Raw genomic sequence first — 17,542 nt, forward strand, 5'->3', positions numbered from 1 at the left:
CTCTCTGAGAGTGGTCTATATATGCTTGCAATTCTAGTGTGTCTAGAACAAAACAGAGAAGCTTTGTTGCCATAGACTGCCAGCCAGGACCATCTCAAGGGAGTTCGAGGCCCGAGAGAAGGGATGCAGCTATGCGGAGTGGGTGCTCATGATTCTCTGCCCCAGACCAGGTCTTGCTTGAGACTCATTTCCAACATGGCACTCCAGGCAGCCTGAAACAACTGGCCACAAGATAAAACTTATTGCTCTCCTTCCCTCGTGCAAATCCCACTGTGTATAACCATTGCCCCAATTTTATTGACTCATGAAGTTCCATGCACACTAGAGACACTGTGGAAGAGGGGCTGACACAAAAGGACAAGGTACTGCCTGGGGGTGGCCTGGGGAGAGGATAAGGGGTGCTTTGACTTTTGTCCAGTTCCTTCCCCAGGGCAGGACAAGTCCCCTACCCAACTCTACCCTCTGTACATTTCAGGGCAAGAAGAGGTGATTCCTCATGAATGCATCTCAATTACTAATTCTGGACATCCCCGAAATAAATTCTTTTGAATTGATTTCACTCCTTATACCTAGATAATTTTATAGATTTTATAGACTAGAAGGAGACATAATTTCCTACCTGTAAAAACTAATAAAGTATGTTTGTTTATCAATATGTATTTCAGTTTCTTTAACCAGCTATCACATTTGTTATTTGTTCTCTGAATCCAAAGCGCTGAGTTCACTTTTTTTCAAAATAAACAACAAAATCCTGCCCATGCACACCAAGGAGCTTGTGGAAGACTGGATGGGTGGAGGTGTTGGCAGGGTGGCGAAGGCTTCCTGCCTGTGTGCTCCCATTAAGTCCTGAGTCTGTTCTGCCTTCCACGGCATGCTCTAGAAAGAAAACATTCCCATCCTTCACAACAATCTTATAAGGTAGTTGAAATAAGTGTTACCCTTATTTTGCAAATAAGGAAATTAAGGCCCAGGGAGGTTAAAGGCCTGTCCAAGATCTCATGATTGGTTAGGATGAGAAAGAGTACTGACTTTTTCTGCTGTTCTCGCTGGGACCCATAGCTATGACAGTTCTGCTCTGACATGGCTTGTAATCTTTCTCTCCTTACCATCTCCACAGAGACTCATTTCCATGCACTGGACACTTCCATGCACACAAGGGAAACTTCTTGATCACCAGCCAACCCCAGATGAAACTGCTTTCTTAACTAAGTAAATCCCCAAGGAAACAGATACAGGGCCACAGTCACAGATAATGCAGACGGGACATAGCGACAGTGTTGGAGGAGGTCACAGAAAGGATGTGACCACTGGTTGACCCATAAGCTGAACTCAAGCAATCAGAGGCTCCTCACCCCCTCCCCTGGCATGTTCTGCTTGACTTCCCCATGCTAGCAATTTCCCCAAGAACATAGCCTTGATGTGCTGTTGAGACCATCTGGATGATATTTTGGACTGAACCGAGTTAAGGCCTCTCTATAAACTTCTAAGATAGGGTAGTCAGGTATGGAGATCTACTTTTCCTACGGCTGCCCAAGATGGTCCTTGTAAAGAAATTCCCTTGCTTATTAAAACAGCCACCTACCAATCTGGAGCGTTTTGTCTCTTTCTTTGGTCTTTCCTTACCCTGTGAACTAACAGAGAGGTTTCCATCCTCCCTGTTGCTAGAACATACCTATATACAGAGGGAGGAATCTGACCTAGCAATTCAGAGTTGAAGGAAATGTTGCAAGTCCATTCAGGTGTCCTGTAGGTTCCCAGTTCCAGGATCAATCTGGAAGCTTGCTTCTGTGCCACTCCTTGCGGAGTGAGGTGAGCAAATCAGTGAATCTTTCTACACCTCTGGGGGGCCCCGTCTGTAAAATGGGGAAAATAAGGAAACTCACCTCCCAGGGTCATCAGGAGGGTGAGTTGAGACCACTGTTTTGTAAACACTGAACTTCTGTAACAATGTCGCCATCGTCATTGTTATGAGGTGGTTGGAGTGTGGAATATAGAAATAACAGATGGTCTCTGCTTCCTCTTCAAGAGATTGCAATCGAGGGGGAGCCCACACGATAGTCACAAGACAACTGCATTCCTGAAGAACTACATCATGCGAGACTCACCTAATTCAAGTATAATTTTCTTATAGTTAAAATCACAAAATGGGCCAGGAGATGTGTTCTCAGAGCATACAAATCTGTAACGATAGTGGCATAATTCTGTTTTAATGATGCTTTTTTAAAAAAGTCCTAGCAACATCCCTTTTGTTTTGCTGTCTTTCCCCAAAATGAACAGCACTGAAGGCCATGGCCACTGCCAGGCCTTCTTTATCTACTGCATCTGACCTCATTTCAATAGCACATTTGTCGCACCGCTACTTTATAAGTTTAGATGTTCCAATCAAGGATAGAAAAGATGTCAAACTATTTAAACAATGCATGTTAAAATAATGGCACTATCGTCACCAAAATCACTCACAACAGCCTCTGCCCCACATTCCCACCATGGCTCACCATGACAGTGACCAAGGCGTGGGGGGGGGGGGTTCTGTTTACTGCTAATGTAAGCAGCCACCCGACAAAGGACAAAAAGGGGTTTAAATTTCACTAAGTTGGTGCGCTGGTTGTGTTATGCCATTCTGGACAAAGCACACAAATGTGGAGGAATTTGCACTATTTTAAGTGTTGCCTATTCGGTGATATCTTATGACTCTTTTACATAGCGTTATTTAAAATTTACGTAATGTCCAACATGGTTCCAATGAGGACAACTTAGAGCAAATAACATTCAAGTGCCCTCCAAGGCCTGAGTATAAAGGTGGGAAGAACCGATGGAGAGGGGGCTACTGGCTCACTGGGGAATACTTTTTGAAGAATGAACATTTTGAATACACTGAACAAAAATACATTTTGAATATTTTTGAATAGAAAACAATTTGGAATGTGTTGAATAGAAGACATAGTCTAATGACTATAATATGCCAATTCTTTGTACCACTGGAAATCGCTCAATTTCAGAATCAATAGTTCTTCTGGTGGCTGCACTCTTGAAGGAACCTGGGATCCTTTCTATTTTGCAAATCCTTTGAGTTTCACTCAGCAGCAGGGTAAACACCCAGGGGCAAGGAAAGAAGCCACCTCCAAAAGGGTAAGTGCTGCCCGAAATTCCTGGGGTGGGGAGTGGGGGCAGAATTCAAACTCACTTTGTCAAACACAGAGCATGGATCACCTAATATTTGTCAATAACTAAAATAACTAAATAACCACTAATATCTGCTTGAAAGAAGCTTAAGTGGGAGTTCTATCTTTGGTTGCCAAAGGATACATTAAATCCTTTTGAGTGTTTGTTTGAATAATGGAATAGATAGTTAAGGTTGCTCAGGGAAACACAAGGCATATTTTTATCCTGAATGGACAATTAGAAATCCTTACTTTAAAACAGCAATAAAATTCCTTCTTTGCTTGAATAAGCACATAAATCAGTTAATCAACAAATATTTATTAAGTTCCTGCAACTGGAACTTTGACTTCCTTGTTTAATAACACTTGATGAATTCTCTCATCTCCTGTCAAAGAAAATATTTCCTCTACCCAGTTGTCTTAAAACATGTTTATTTTTCCATTTCATCTTTGGACTAGCTAAAGGTGTTTTGTGGTTGTTGTCATGCATTTTTCTTCTCCCCCCCCACCCAGAGATGGATTATTCAATCCTACATCTCTTTCCAGTTCCAAATTCTACCACCTGAGGTCAAGAAAGGAAAACTATGTTTCCATGTTATAGAAGACAAGACCCACTGGTTAAGGCCACCTAACTCCCTGGTGCCATAGTTCCCAAATCTGGTTGTGCATAAAAATCATATGGGGGGGCATCTAGATATGTTTGTAATCCAGTGGTAGTCAATGCACCTTAATTCATAGAATTTCACTTGGGAACTACTGACTTCATTTTAAGGCAAGGAAATGGAGGGCACATGCTTTGCCACAGAGGTGGACCAACACGCCCCAGCCTCCTCCCAGCTCATAGCCCTGTTTCAGATCCGCTTAAGCCCTCATTACATTCAATAACCTCCAGGATTAAAGAGATGAGTATCTCTCCGTGAAATCCTAAATGCATTTTTGGACATACCAATTTTATTTCTTTCCCTTAGATCTCCACTTTCTAGGAATACGTGGGCCTCAAGTTCCTTAAGGACAAGAGCCTTTATTAAAAGTGACTGGATAGCACGGAATTGTATACTGGGTGCTACTGAAAACAAACCACAAAGACTCCATTTCATCCCTTTAGACCAAATCAATCACTCAGCATTTACTGAAGGCTCACTAGGTGCACGGCTTTATGCTAGGCTCTCTGGGGATGGAGGATTTAAGAAAGAAAGAAAAGAAAAGAAAAGAAAAGAAAAGAAAAGAAAAGAAAAGAAAAGAAAAGAAAGAAAAGAAAGAAAGAAAGAATTCCAAAGGAACTTGCAGAGTGCCCTCTTCAAGAGGATTAGTTAGGGTGGATTAACGGCTGTAACACACACACACACACACACACACACACACACACACACACACCCATGTTTAATATAAATGTCTAGTACGTGGGCAGCTTTCCTTCAGCAGGTGATTCAAACATATGGTCTGAGCTATCTGTTGACAGTGCTTTAAAATGGTTACAGTCATAAAGCAAGACTGCCTCATGGTTCTCTCACTGAACCACTTATAGGGTGAGTCTTCTGCTTGGGATTCTCTTCAAGCATTTGGGAACTCCAGGCTGGGTGTCCCACCCAACCTTCATAACTGGGCAGGACCTCACCAAAGGTGTTCTGGGCATGAACTTTCTCTTTGGTCCTCTCATCCTCTACTTTTAGTTTCCATTTTCTCTGATTTCTCTCCTCCTCCTCCTCCCCCTCTCCCTCCTCCTCCTTCTTCTTTTTTTTAATCTTACTAATGTGTAAATTTTTGAAAGGCAAAATTTATAAATTTTAACAAGTGAAACCAAACCCAAAAACTATAAATGCTGTTATGTCACTTTAAAGCCTTTTCTTTTTTTTTTTTTCAAAGATTTTATTTATTTATTCGACAGAGATAGAGACAGCCAGCGAGAGAGGGAACACAAGCAGGGGGAGTGGGAGAGGAAGAAGCAGGCTCATAGCAGAGGAGCCTGATGTAGGGCTCGATCCCATAACGCCGGGATCACGCCCTGAGCCGAAGGCAGACGCTTAACCGCTGTGCCACCGAGGCGCCCCTAAAGCCTTTTCTAATGAAGTACAGATGCAAAAGTAAACACGTGAAAATAAAATGTACTGCCCTTAGACAAGAAAAAGAAATAAAAGGCATCCAAATTGACAATGAAGAAGTAAAACTTTCACTATTTATAGATGACATGATACTCTATATAGAAAACCCTAATGACTCCACCAAAAACCTACTAGAAATGATAAATGAATTCAGTGAGGTCACGGATACAAAATCAATGTACAGAAATCTACTCCATTCCTATACACCAAAATGAAGCAGCAGAAAGTGAAATTAAGAAAAGAATCCCCAGGGTGCCTGGGTGGCTCAATTGGTTAAGCATCCAACCTAATTTTGGCCAGGTCATGATCTCAGGGTTGTGGGATCAAGCCCCATGTCAGGCTCCATGCTCAGTGGGGAGTCTGCTTGAGGTTCTCCCTCTCCCTCTGCCCCACCCCTCTGCTCAAGCACATATGCACTCTCTCTCTAACATAAATAGAGAAATATATTGTTTTTAGGATTTCACTTATTTATTTGTCAGAGAGAGAGAGAGCAAGCGAGCTCACACAAGCAGGGGTAGCAGCAAGCAGAGGGAGAAGCAGACTCCCCACTGAGCAAGGAGCCTGATGTGGGACTCGATCCCAGGACGCTGAGATCACGACCTGAGCTGAAGGCAGACGCTTAACCAGCTGAGCCACCCAGGAACCCTAAATAGATAAATCTTTAAAAAAAAAAAAAAAGAAAGAAAAGAAAGAAAAGAAAAGAAAAGAAAAGAAAAGAGAACAATCCCATTTACAACTGCACCGAAAAAAAAAACTATCAAGGAATAAACTTAACCAAAAAACTATAAAACGTTGATGAAAGAAATTGAAGGTGACACAAAGAGAAAGATTTTCTATGCTCATTGATTGGGAGAACAAATATCATTAAAATGTCCATACTACCCAAAGCAATGTACAGATTTAATGCAATCCCTATCAAAATACCAACAGAAGTTTTCACAGAACTATTACAAATACTAAAATTTGTGTGGAACCCCAAAAGACCCCAAATAGCCAAAGCAATCTTGAAAAGGAATAAAACTGGAGGTATTACATTCCCAGATTTTAAGATACACTACTGTAGTAGTCAAAACACTAATCAAAAATAGACTCATAGATCAACAGAACAGAATAGAAAACCCAGAAATAAAGCCATGATTATATGGTCAATTAATCTTCAACAAAGGAGGAAAGAATATGCAATGGGAAAAAGACAGTCTCTTCAACAAACGGTGTTGAGAAAACCTGGACAGCTACATGCAAAAGAATGAAACTGGACCACTTTCTTACACCATACATTAAAATAAACTCAAAATGGATTAAAGACCTAAATGTGAGACCTGAAATGATAAAAATCCTAGAAGAGAGCACAGGAAGTAACTTCTTTGACATCAGCCATAACAACTTTTTTCTAGATAGGTTCTTCTGAGGCAAGGGAAACAAAAATAAACTATTGGGACCACATCAAAATTAAAAGCTTCTGTACAGCAAAGGAAACAATCAACAAAACAAAAGGCAACTTACTGAATGGGAGGAGATATTTACAAATGACATGTCTGATAAGGGTTAGTATCCAAAATGTATAAAGAACTTATACAACTTAACACTCCCCCCAAAAAATCCAATTGCAAAATGGGCAGAAGACATGAACAGATATTTCTCCAAAGAAGACACGCAGATGAACATGAAAAGATGCTCAACACTACTCATCATCAGGGAAATGCAAATCAAAACTATAACAAGGTATCACCTCACATCTGTCAGAATGGCTAAAACCAAAAACACAAAACAACAGGTGTTGGTGAGGATGTGGAGAAAAAAGAACTCTTCCACATTGTTGGTGGGAGTGCAAACTGGTGCAACCACTATGGAAAATAGTAGAGTATTTCCTCAAAAACTTAAAAATAGAATTACCATATGATCCAGTAATTCCACTACTGGGTATTTATCCGAAGAATACAAAAACACTAATTCAAAAAGATACATGCAGCTCTATGTTTACTGCAGTATTATTTACAATAGCCAAATTATGGAAGCAACACAAGGGTCTATCAATAAATGAATGGGAAAAAAGTGTGGGGCTGTGTGTGTGTGTGTTCAATAGAATATTACTCAGCCATAAAAAAGAATGAAATTTTGCCATTTGCAACATGGCTGGAGCTAGAAGGTATGATGCTACATGAAATAAATCAGAGAAAGACAAATACCGTATGATTTCTCTCCTATACGGAATTTAAGAAACCAACCAAACAAAAAGAGGCAAACAAAAAAACCCTTAACTACAGAGAACAAACTGATGTCTACCAGAGGGGAGGGGGGTGGGGGGATGGGTGAAATGGGTGAAGGAGACCGAGTACACTCGTCATAAGGAGCACTGGGTAATGCACAGAATTGGTGAATCACTGTATTGTACACTTGAAACTAATATAACACTGTATGTTGACTATACTGAAATTAAAATTTTTAAAAAAGAAAAAACATACTGCTATTGAGTTCAAAGAGAAGAAAAGAGCCACTTTGTCAGCCTCTTTGCTATGTGATTTTTTTTTTAATCCAAAAGTATCAGTAGCTCAACACAGAATGTTAGGTCCTCTTCCCAGACTGTGTGGTGACAACCTCCTCCCCATCTCTGCAGCCCACAGAACCAGAGGGGCAGAGGTCTGAAAAGGGCTCCCTTTTTTGGCCAGGCAGTGGGATCCAGTCTTACCAATGAGAACTGCTTTCAACATAAGGAAATAACAGCAACAACAAAAATATTCCTTTTTGTGGGAGAGGGAGGCACAGAGATGGGATACTTGAGAGAGCAGAGGTGCGGGAAAGCCCTTTTCGGCTCGTCCATGGTCCCCACGATCCTGACATGAGCTACCACTCAAGGCCAAGTGTAAGAATGTGACACTGGATACTTTCTCTGGCCAGATGGGCTCGTGCCGGACAGACCACGTGAGCAAACAGAATATATATGTACTATGTACATGGACATCTTATACAGATACACACATATGTACATTCAGCTTTTACACCCACATAGAAGGTGCTTTTTTCTGATTCTGCAATATATGCTTACTGTAAACTTAAAAATTCATGAAAAATTTAGAAAAGAAGAAAAAAATCATTCCTCCCTCCATTGCCCAGAAGCAAAGTCCATTTTTATACAGCCCTTTCATGTATACGTGTATATGTGTGATAGACATCTCAAGTCATTGGGTTTCTATGGTATACTGTTTTATAGTCTGCTTTTTGGATTCAATGTTATATGATGAGATTTCTGTCTATCCCACCGAAAAATCTTTAAGGACATGATCAGTAAAAGCTGATATGAATGGATCGAAAAACTTGAATACAATCTGTGACAGCTCCGATGCCGAAAATGCTCTTGCTAGACAGAGCTAAAAGAAGGGACAGTGGAACCGGATCATTAGCAATGGCTGCATTTTGAATGCAAGCCCTAAAATAGAATATTTTGGTATTTCTTTATCTGAATGATCAACGTGGCAATCATTTTCTTAAAAATAGAAATAGTTCTGTTTTTATCCGACATGAAAGTAAATACCACCTGCCACTCCATCCTCCGGAATAATCACTGGAGGCATTTTGGTTCATCTCTTTCCAGACCATACACTGTAAACACAGTTATCAAACATGTGAGATGGACACGCCTCCCCCACCACGTCTTCCCTGGGGGGCTGCATTCTCTATGCAGAGAAGTAGTTGGAAATCTGACCATAGTTTCCCTCCTGCAAATGTCCCTGCTGGACGTCCCTCTGCCATCCTGGGCCACCACCTCTGCCCACGTTGCTGTGCAGGAGTCTGGGCTGTGGTCCCCTCCTGCCAGAGCCTGGGAGGAGGTGCTAGGATGAGCCTCCTTCCCCCTGGGGCCCTGACCTTTTCCACCTCCACCAAGCAGCACGCCAGACTGCAAGGTGTGGGAAACTGTAAAAAGGAATTACAGTGACTTGCCCACCAATGTTCACGGCAGCATTATTCAGAATAGCCAAAAGGTGGAAACGGCCCAGGTGTCCTGCAAGGGATGAATGGAGAAACAGAATGTGGCCTAACCCTACAGTGGAATATTATAGAGCCTTAAAAAGGAAGAGCGTTCTGACACATGCTACACCAAGGATACACCCCGAAGACATTATGCTAAGTAAAAGAAACCAGATATAAGAGGACAAATACTATAAATACTATATGATTCCACTTGTATGAGGTACCTGAAATTGGCAAATTCACAGAGACGGTAGAATAGAGGTCCCCGGGGGGTGAGGGAAGGGAGAGTGGGGAGTTATTGTTCAATGGGTACAGAGTTTCTGCTTGGGATGATGAAACAGTTCTGGAAATGGATGGTGGTGACAGTGGTACAACACTGTGAATGTACTGAACACGACTAAATATTACACTTAAGGAGTAAAATGTACATTTTATGTTATATATATTTCACTACTAAAAAAAATCTTTTAAAAAAGGGGGAATTACAGTGTAAGAGAGCTGAGTGCTAAGGTTCTACTGAAAGACAGTGTTCCTCGTGGCCCCTCATGACCTAGTCTACCCGGGAGCGCCCAGGGACACACCTACCCCTCCAAACTGGGCCCATGTCTCCCATCACTACACTCTGCCTTATCCTCAGAGAAGCTGTCCAAAGGCTATTGCTGTTTTGAGTGACTAAACGTTGAGCCAGGTGATTTTGATAAAAATGAAACATCCTTCTGCTCACTGTCCTTTACCCATCCCAACAAACAAAAACAGAACATAGTAACGGCAATAAGGCATATGACGGGTCAAATCCAGACTCACCTACAAGGAAGAAGGTCTCCATCAACCCCCCACCATTTCCATCCCCCAAATCACTGCCCCCTGAACGCTGCCTTCATAGGCTCAGCCTGACACAATTTGTCCTTTACGTTTTCCTCAGTGGGTTATCCTGTCGTTTCTTTGGGAAAATGAAGTAATGTTTCTCTCCCTACGTGGGTTTGAACAAACAGCCCAAGGAGAGAAATAGAGTATTCTTAAAGGGGGGAAGTGTACTTCCTCTCTCAAGCACCTCAAAGAGACTGCCTTCTGTGGACAACCTGTAAGAATCCCTAATAAGCAGTAAGACACACAAGGACTAACTGAGTGGACAGACACCTTCCAACATGCCACACATGCTCTGCTCCCCTGTGGTCTAATTCACACAGTATCACAAAGCGTGACTTGTCCCCACACAGGTAAGGAACAGGTTTAACACAGGGAACTAAGAGTGCCCATCACTGGCAAGAGAGAAGAGCAAAGAGGGCCTGATTTCTTCCCAGAATTTCACTGCTCGTCAGCCGAGCTGTGGCTTCCTTGGTGAGTGTCGCTGCCAGAAGACCATTGCCCACAGCAGGCCTGGCTAAACGGTAAACAGCTTCTAGGAACTTCAGGATGCAGTCACTGTGTTGATTTCCCAGATCCCCGGGCCAACGCCAACATGAGGCCTCTCCTGTCTGGCTTCTGAAACTAGACTCACAGCCAGGGCCAGGAGGCTGGCCAGAGGGCTCACAGGAATAAGCCATGAATGCAGGTGAGATAAGCCCATGCACGTTAAGCCCATTTGGCAAGTACATGAGGGTCCATTCCATTCCACCGTTAAAGACCCTGCCTTTGACGTGGGCTTAAGAGACAGCATGATTTTCATCCACGTTTCAGCATCTTATCTTTCGTAATGCCTGGGTTCCCAGATGCTCATGTTCCAGGGAAGTGGCCCTAATGTCTTAAAAATGCTTTCTTCCTCATTCTAGAGAAGATGAAGACCGTGGTTAAAGGAACAAGACATGTATCAAATGGGAGAAGTACCAGGGATATCCCCAAGAACTGAACAGCGGCATCTCATAGACTGTGTCAATCCTGGCTACAGAACTTATTTGTTCATTGTTTCATTTGTTTAAATCGTACATATGTGTGTGCATGTGTGTGTGGGTGTGTATAAGGCACAGAATGCAAGGATGATTTCTTTCTGCCCTGAGGATCTCAGTTTACCAGTCTTCTTGGGGCTATAAGGCTTTAAGTAGATGGATAGGTGGTAACTGGGTTGAGGGGCTGCTTGAGGCATGTTTTTCATTTGCGCTAGAGATAGAGCCACGGTTTGCTGAACTCTTCCAGCGCGGTCTTGGGTCATGGAGAGAGACGAGTGCACCTAGAATGGCAGAAGGAGAAGTCGTAGAAAGAGAGACGGAGCACCACTGTCATGGGGAATGGAAAGCCAAGAGAAGACAGTAGGTTTAAGAAGACTTTTGAGGGGCTTTAGCAACTTGTGGTACCATGTATGCCCAGAAACTTCCATGGAAAGTCCATGTGTATGACACTGCAACAGGATAGAAACAAGGGAAAACAGACCATCTCCGACACGGGAGTCAGTTAAGACTCCACTCACGAAGCAGCATTCATTTTATCTCGAAGGATGGGTAGGAATTTTCTAGAAAGAAAGATGGGTGGGGAAGTGAGTCTCAAAAGCAAGCCCAGGACAGATGCTGGTGATTCATTTTTCACTGGTCTGAAGGGAAATGAGAAAAGTAAGGGCAAGGTAGTATATCTTTCAAAAAGCTAGATTTAGTTAATTTAAAGGAACTTTGGTTTGAGATGATGCCCTTTCTACTTTGGGAGTGCTGCCATTTTTCTTTCTCTTATGAAATCAAGGTGCTAATAGCTGGTACTATTATAAGTTATAGTCTCTCTTACTTGGCCCAACACAACACACACACACATTTCCCACATTAAAAAAAAAATGTACTGGTCTTTGAAATTCCAAGGCCTGAGGACTGTGGGCAGCGCATTTCAGGCTGAGGGAGCAGAGGATATGAAGACCATCCTGCCGGGACAGACCAGGGTGTATGTGGAGAACAGGGAGGAAACCCACGTGTGGTAAGGATGGGGACAGAGCAGTGGTTTAGGGTTAGATGGGGAAGGGTCTTTCATAAGGAGCTCAAAATGTATCCTTGAGGAAATAGGAACCAGCAGGGGTTTATAAGTTGAGGAGAGAGCTGATATTTGGGGTTTTTTTTGGAAGGTTAACTTGGTGTCCAGTAAAGCAGATAAACTGGAGAAGAGATGAGACAAAAAGACCAGTGAGTATGCTCCATGGACAGGATGGGAGATTATGAGCAGAAGCAGTAGGAATGAGGAAACAGAGCAAGACTCCAGAGACTATCCTAAGACAGCACCAGTGGATGGCTGTAAAGAATGCTTTAGGGCACTACCAACTAACAGAAACAACCAGTGAATTCAGGTGTATCTGACGATGTCTCAAAGCCGAGTTGTAAAACCTGCAAAGAGTTCATCAACCCTTTAGGCTCATAAATTCCCGTTTCTGAATGCACCTGAACAGAGAAGAGCACCGGGATTACAAGTCCATTTCACCTAAGAAAGGATGTCTTTGGGTCTACTGGCCGGGACTTTAATCTGGTATTCTTGAGACTAAGGGATGACAGATTCCAAAGACTTTGAGGGGCAGGCCATTTAAGGGAGCAGAATAGATTTGCAGGTGTGATGATAAACTGCAACGGACACCTGGCCTCCGAGAGAGGGTGGCGACAGGGCGTGGTGGGGACTGTGGCAGATGGGAGTTTGTGTGCCCTATCTAAGGGGGCGGCCGCTGCTCTGCGCCAGCCTATTGTTGGAATGAGAATGAAGCAGAACTTCTAAATTTTTGGACAAACTTCTAAAATTTTGGACAAAACTGGAAATCTGGATTTTTATTGCCAGCTAACTCAAAATTTAAAAACAACCACAAAAATCCATTTTGTTTGCAAGATGAATGTGTTCCACTGACCTCCAATCAGAGACTTCGGGTCAGGGGTTAGAGAACTACTGAGCCCAAGTATGTCCACAGCCAGATCTCTCACAAGAAAAATGTGAAGCCATTTAGTGACAGAGGTAAGACGTGAATCATCTGTGGAGGTTTCCAGAGGGGGTAACATTGTGTTTCGGAAACTTTACTTGTAACCTCCAAGCAATGCTACTGCTCTTATCACATTTGTTTTTCACAACTGCTTTGTGTGAGAGAAGAACAAATGCTACCCTCGTTTGACTAATAAGACAAGTGAGGCAGGGTGAGGCCTGTCGTTTCCCTAAAAACCCTTGTCTACTATCACTACACGGTCTACACAGCCACCTCTGATGGGCTCCCCTGCTTTACGGGGATAACCAAGTTTATGCTCCCTCCCACCCCAGAACAGAAAGTCTCTATAGCTGATGGTCTGCAGAAGTGGCTCAGACATTGGTGCAGGCAGACTTGGTGGGAGAGAGGGTTCGTGGACTATTGGGACTCACCTGGAAATGCTCACAGTCCCTACTTGACCACTGCCCCAACAGAGGTAGGAACCGCAGAGAATCATCTAGGTGTGCACAGGGCAACCTCTTTGGTCTGCATAATCCCACAGGGGCTGCACTGGAGGATTTACTTTCCTCAGCCCTCTCAACCAGTAGAATGTCAAACAGGATTCCTTTTTCTTCATGGCTACCTTCCTAAGAATTTGGGAAGGGCTGGATTTAGGACGGCTGCATTGTCTCTTAGGTTCCTAAATGTGGGGTGGTTTATTTTGAAAGTCATTTCATTGGGGTCTATTTTAAAGTTCGCATTCACCTCTGCAGACTAACATGAAAACCTATGAGATACCTGGAAAATATGAATGCACTCAAGCAATGATTTTTAAATGTACACTTGAATAAACTTGAATAGAATCTGAAAAATGAATGAGAAATCAAGGGGAGAAAATACAGCGGAATGCCTGGGTTTAAGCCCTGGCTCTATCATTTTCTAGTAGGATGAGTGTGGAAATTTCCCTTCACGAGGTTCTTAATAATTGTATCTACCTCATCATGTCAATGGGGGAGCTCAATGAACGATGAACTGTTACATGGGACACAGACTCTGAACAGGGTTGGGAGAGGTCAGCATGTAGGACTTCTACGGGGGTTGCGCTCACAATCAGGAAGGCAAAGAAGCATGTTTAGACAGAGGGAGAAACTGGATTATCATTGAGTCTCCTCAAAGGTCTCAGCCAACCCACAGGGAGCTCCAAAGCTGGTAGAACGTCTCAGAGTTATCCAGAGCTGGGGTAGAGGACTAGATTTTTATACCCTGAGATGGATCAGTTGCTGGATATGGGCTGCCCCTGGGAAGGCAGTATGCTTCAGGCAAAGTGGCTTTCTTCAGCCAAGAGCAACTCCCTGAGAGGGGCTGACAATGGACCTCTCTGCAGGCAATGCCCAGCAGCGGGAGGAGGAGTTAAGTCCTTCACTCTGGGATGGAGAACCGGACAAGACCACGCATCTACCACAATCCACCCACTGACGATAATTTTACATAGGCATGGAACACATAATAGAAGTGATCGATGTGATCATTTCAAGTATTTAGGTCACTTCCTTACTTTCAAAGTACAAACAAAAATAAATACATAATCAGAGAATACAGAATCACAGAAGCCGGGAAGCATTTTAGGGTTTATCTCCTCCCGACTGTGTTATTTACAGATAAAGCAAATTCAAGAACAGAGAGGTTACAGACTGCCCTAGGTCATTGCATGAGTCTAGTTTCAATTCAGGTCACTGGACTTCAAGTTCAGTGCCCCTGCGACCATAGCACAATAAAGTGCATTGTAACAACCATGGCAAATAGATTTCATCTTTCCTGCCAACTCCTATGAACTGGCAGTGGCTGCCGAGAAGAATATGCTGGGAAGGAGGTTCAAACTAGAGCCTCAGAAGAATCATCTTACTAGAGACCTGTTCTGGGTTCTATAGCGTCCTTGACCTAGAGATGAACACAAAAATGACAAGCAAAGTAAAAATGAGATTTATAGAGAAAACAGACTATTATCCAGAAGAGAAAATGCCACGCTTGGTTTCTTTTTAGCTTCAAGTTCTCTAGCTGGATTTCCCCAGAAGATGCTTCCTTGAGTTATTTTTCTTCTTTCCTCATTTGCAAAGGGAGGGTGTTGGGCCACCAAATTCTGGAGGCTCCTTTCAGGTATCCCTCGAGGACGTCCAACAATCTCTGGTGATGAGATTACTGCTTAGGGTTGTCTCCTGGGACCCCTGAGAAGGCTGAGGGCATTTCCAGCTCACCTTTCGTGACTGCATGAAGGTGAGAGCACACAACCTCATTCCTCAGAGTGGTAAGAGGCGAGGGCTCCAGAGTCAAAGTTCAAGGGAATTCAACTTAAAAAAATATACATTTTTCATCGTGGTACAATATGCATACCATGCAAGTTAGCATTTTAACCATGTTTAAGTGTACAATCCAGTGGCAAGAAGCACATTCACAAGTTGCTCAACCTTCACTACGGTGTGTCCAGAAGGGTTTCATCAGCCCACGCTGGAACTCTGTATCCATTAAATACTGACTTGCTCCACCCTCCTCCCCCCAGTCCCTGGTAACCTTTGTTCTACTTTCTGTCTCCGTGCATTTGCCAATTCTAGGTACCTTATTTAGGTGGAATCATACAACATTTGTACTTTGGTGCCTGGTTTATTTCCCGCAGGACGTTGTTTTCAAGGTCTACCCGTGTTGCCACCTGTATAAGTAGTTTGTTCCTTTTCGAGCCAAATGCCATTCCATTGTATGTATATATCGCACTTTATTTTGTTTGGTGTAAATAATGCTTCCATGGGAATAACATGTCTTGCACCCAGTTCATGCCTAAAACCTTAGAATCATGACATCGTTGGAGATCACGTTTTGTTCGTGGTAGAGATGAAGAAACAACAGCCCAGAAAGACCACCCCCTCGCTCATGGCAGCCTTAACAGGAGGCACAAATACCATGAGATGGAAAAACTTGAGCTCCCTCCTTGGCAGAATCACAGTAAAATGAATACACTGGTTTCTACAGTCTTTGTTCAGCTTATTTGTGGCAGATGAGGGGAGTACAATTTGAAAATGTGACTTACTCTAAGAGCTATCTAGTACTTGTTAAACCAAGTGGTCCAGTTATCTATTGTTCTATAATAAACTCTCCTAAGTTTAGCAGCACACTATTTTGTTATGCTCACAAATTCTTTGGGTCTGGAATTTAGACAGAGTGGGGATTGTCTGTCTCTGCTCCACGATGACTTGTGCTTCAGCTAGAGAGATTCACATAAGTGGGAGAAGCCTGAACAGCCAGCTGCTAGAATCATCTGGAAATGCCTCTACTCATATGCCTGATGCCTGGGCTGGATTGTCTCAAAGGCTGGCTCAGCTTAGACCACTGATTAAGTGCATCTCTACCTGACCTCTCTTGGCTCTTGAGCCTCCTCACCGCATGGTGGAACCAGCGCAATCATACTTCTTACATGGTGGCTCAAGGCTCTAAAAATGAGTAGTCCAGTCAACAAGGCAGAAACAGAATGACTTTTTATGACCTAGCCTTGGCAAGCCCATGCCACTTTCACTGTACTCTATTGGTCAAAGAACTACAAGCCTGCTCACTTCCAAGGAAGGGGCACAAACCCCACCTTTCATGGGGAAAGTGTCAAAGAATGTGTCGCTTTGATTTAAAACCACTGCACCCTGTGAATATTGCCCCCTTCAAAGTGGACACCAACTGAATGCTGTCTTCTTCAAAGTGGTCCCATTGGGATACCATGTGACTATCCAAATGCTGCCATCCTTGCTTATGGCTTTCTAGGATGCCTTTCTGGAAACCCATCTAGACTCTACTGAATATCCCTTTACTGGGGGTAGTGAATCTTTAAAGGTAAATTCCATCTGGGGGAAATCCAGGGATGGAGGTAAATGGATAATGGTACATTTATCAAACATTTTAGTGGACTACCAGTGTGCGCATGGCACTAGGGAGAGAGACACGTCAATATAGAGTTTAATTTTTAGTTAAAAACAAACGAACTTGAACTGTGACCAAACAGCCCTAATCACATTGACTGGCTTTTATGTCTAGCTATGGCCTGTGAAGGTCCAAAAAGGCACCATTTCTATTTGGGGCAATATTCCCCCCACTCCCCACATCGTCAAAGGAAAGCCATTACATGGACAGGGAAATTCTGGTGTGTTTGTTCAAAACATCATCTCCCATGATTTTTTAAATCATTTTTTCAAAGAGATAACAAGTTAGTTGGACAAGAAGCATGACTCGGTATGCTTTCTTCTGAATCCACCCAAGAGCTAGAACTCGTGTGAGGGAAGGAAGGAATCCATCTTCTACTCAGGCAAATCGCACCAGTTCAGGTTTGGTCTTCTGTCGACTGAGATGCAGTCCTCCTGAACGTGGCCTTGGGCTTTCGTGTTATAGACACCAATGTTGTCAGGGAAGGGCTTAAGCACAGAAAGCAGGATTTCTACAGATCT

The 17,542-nt window shown here is 43.1% G+C and overlaps 1 pseudogene; it reads right to left on the bottom strand.

Annotated features, from left to right (window-relative positions):
- The window catches only part of LOC103681009, a 49,161-nt pseudogene extending 37,846 nt beyond the window's left edge, over positions 1 to 11,315 (bottom strand).
- Positions 11,316 to 17,542: the final 6,227 nt, after the last annotated feature.

Source organism: Ursus maritimus, unplaced genomic scaffold, assembly GCF_017311325.1.
Source record: "Ursus maritimus isolate PB19 unplaced genomic scaffold, ASM1731132v1 scaffold_28, whole genome shotgun sequence".
Taxonomy (NCBI): Eukaryota; Metazoa; Chordata; class Mammalia; order Carnivora; family Ursidae; genus Ursus; species Ursus maritimus.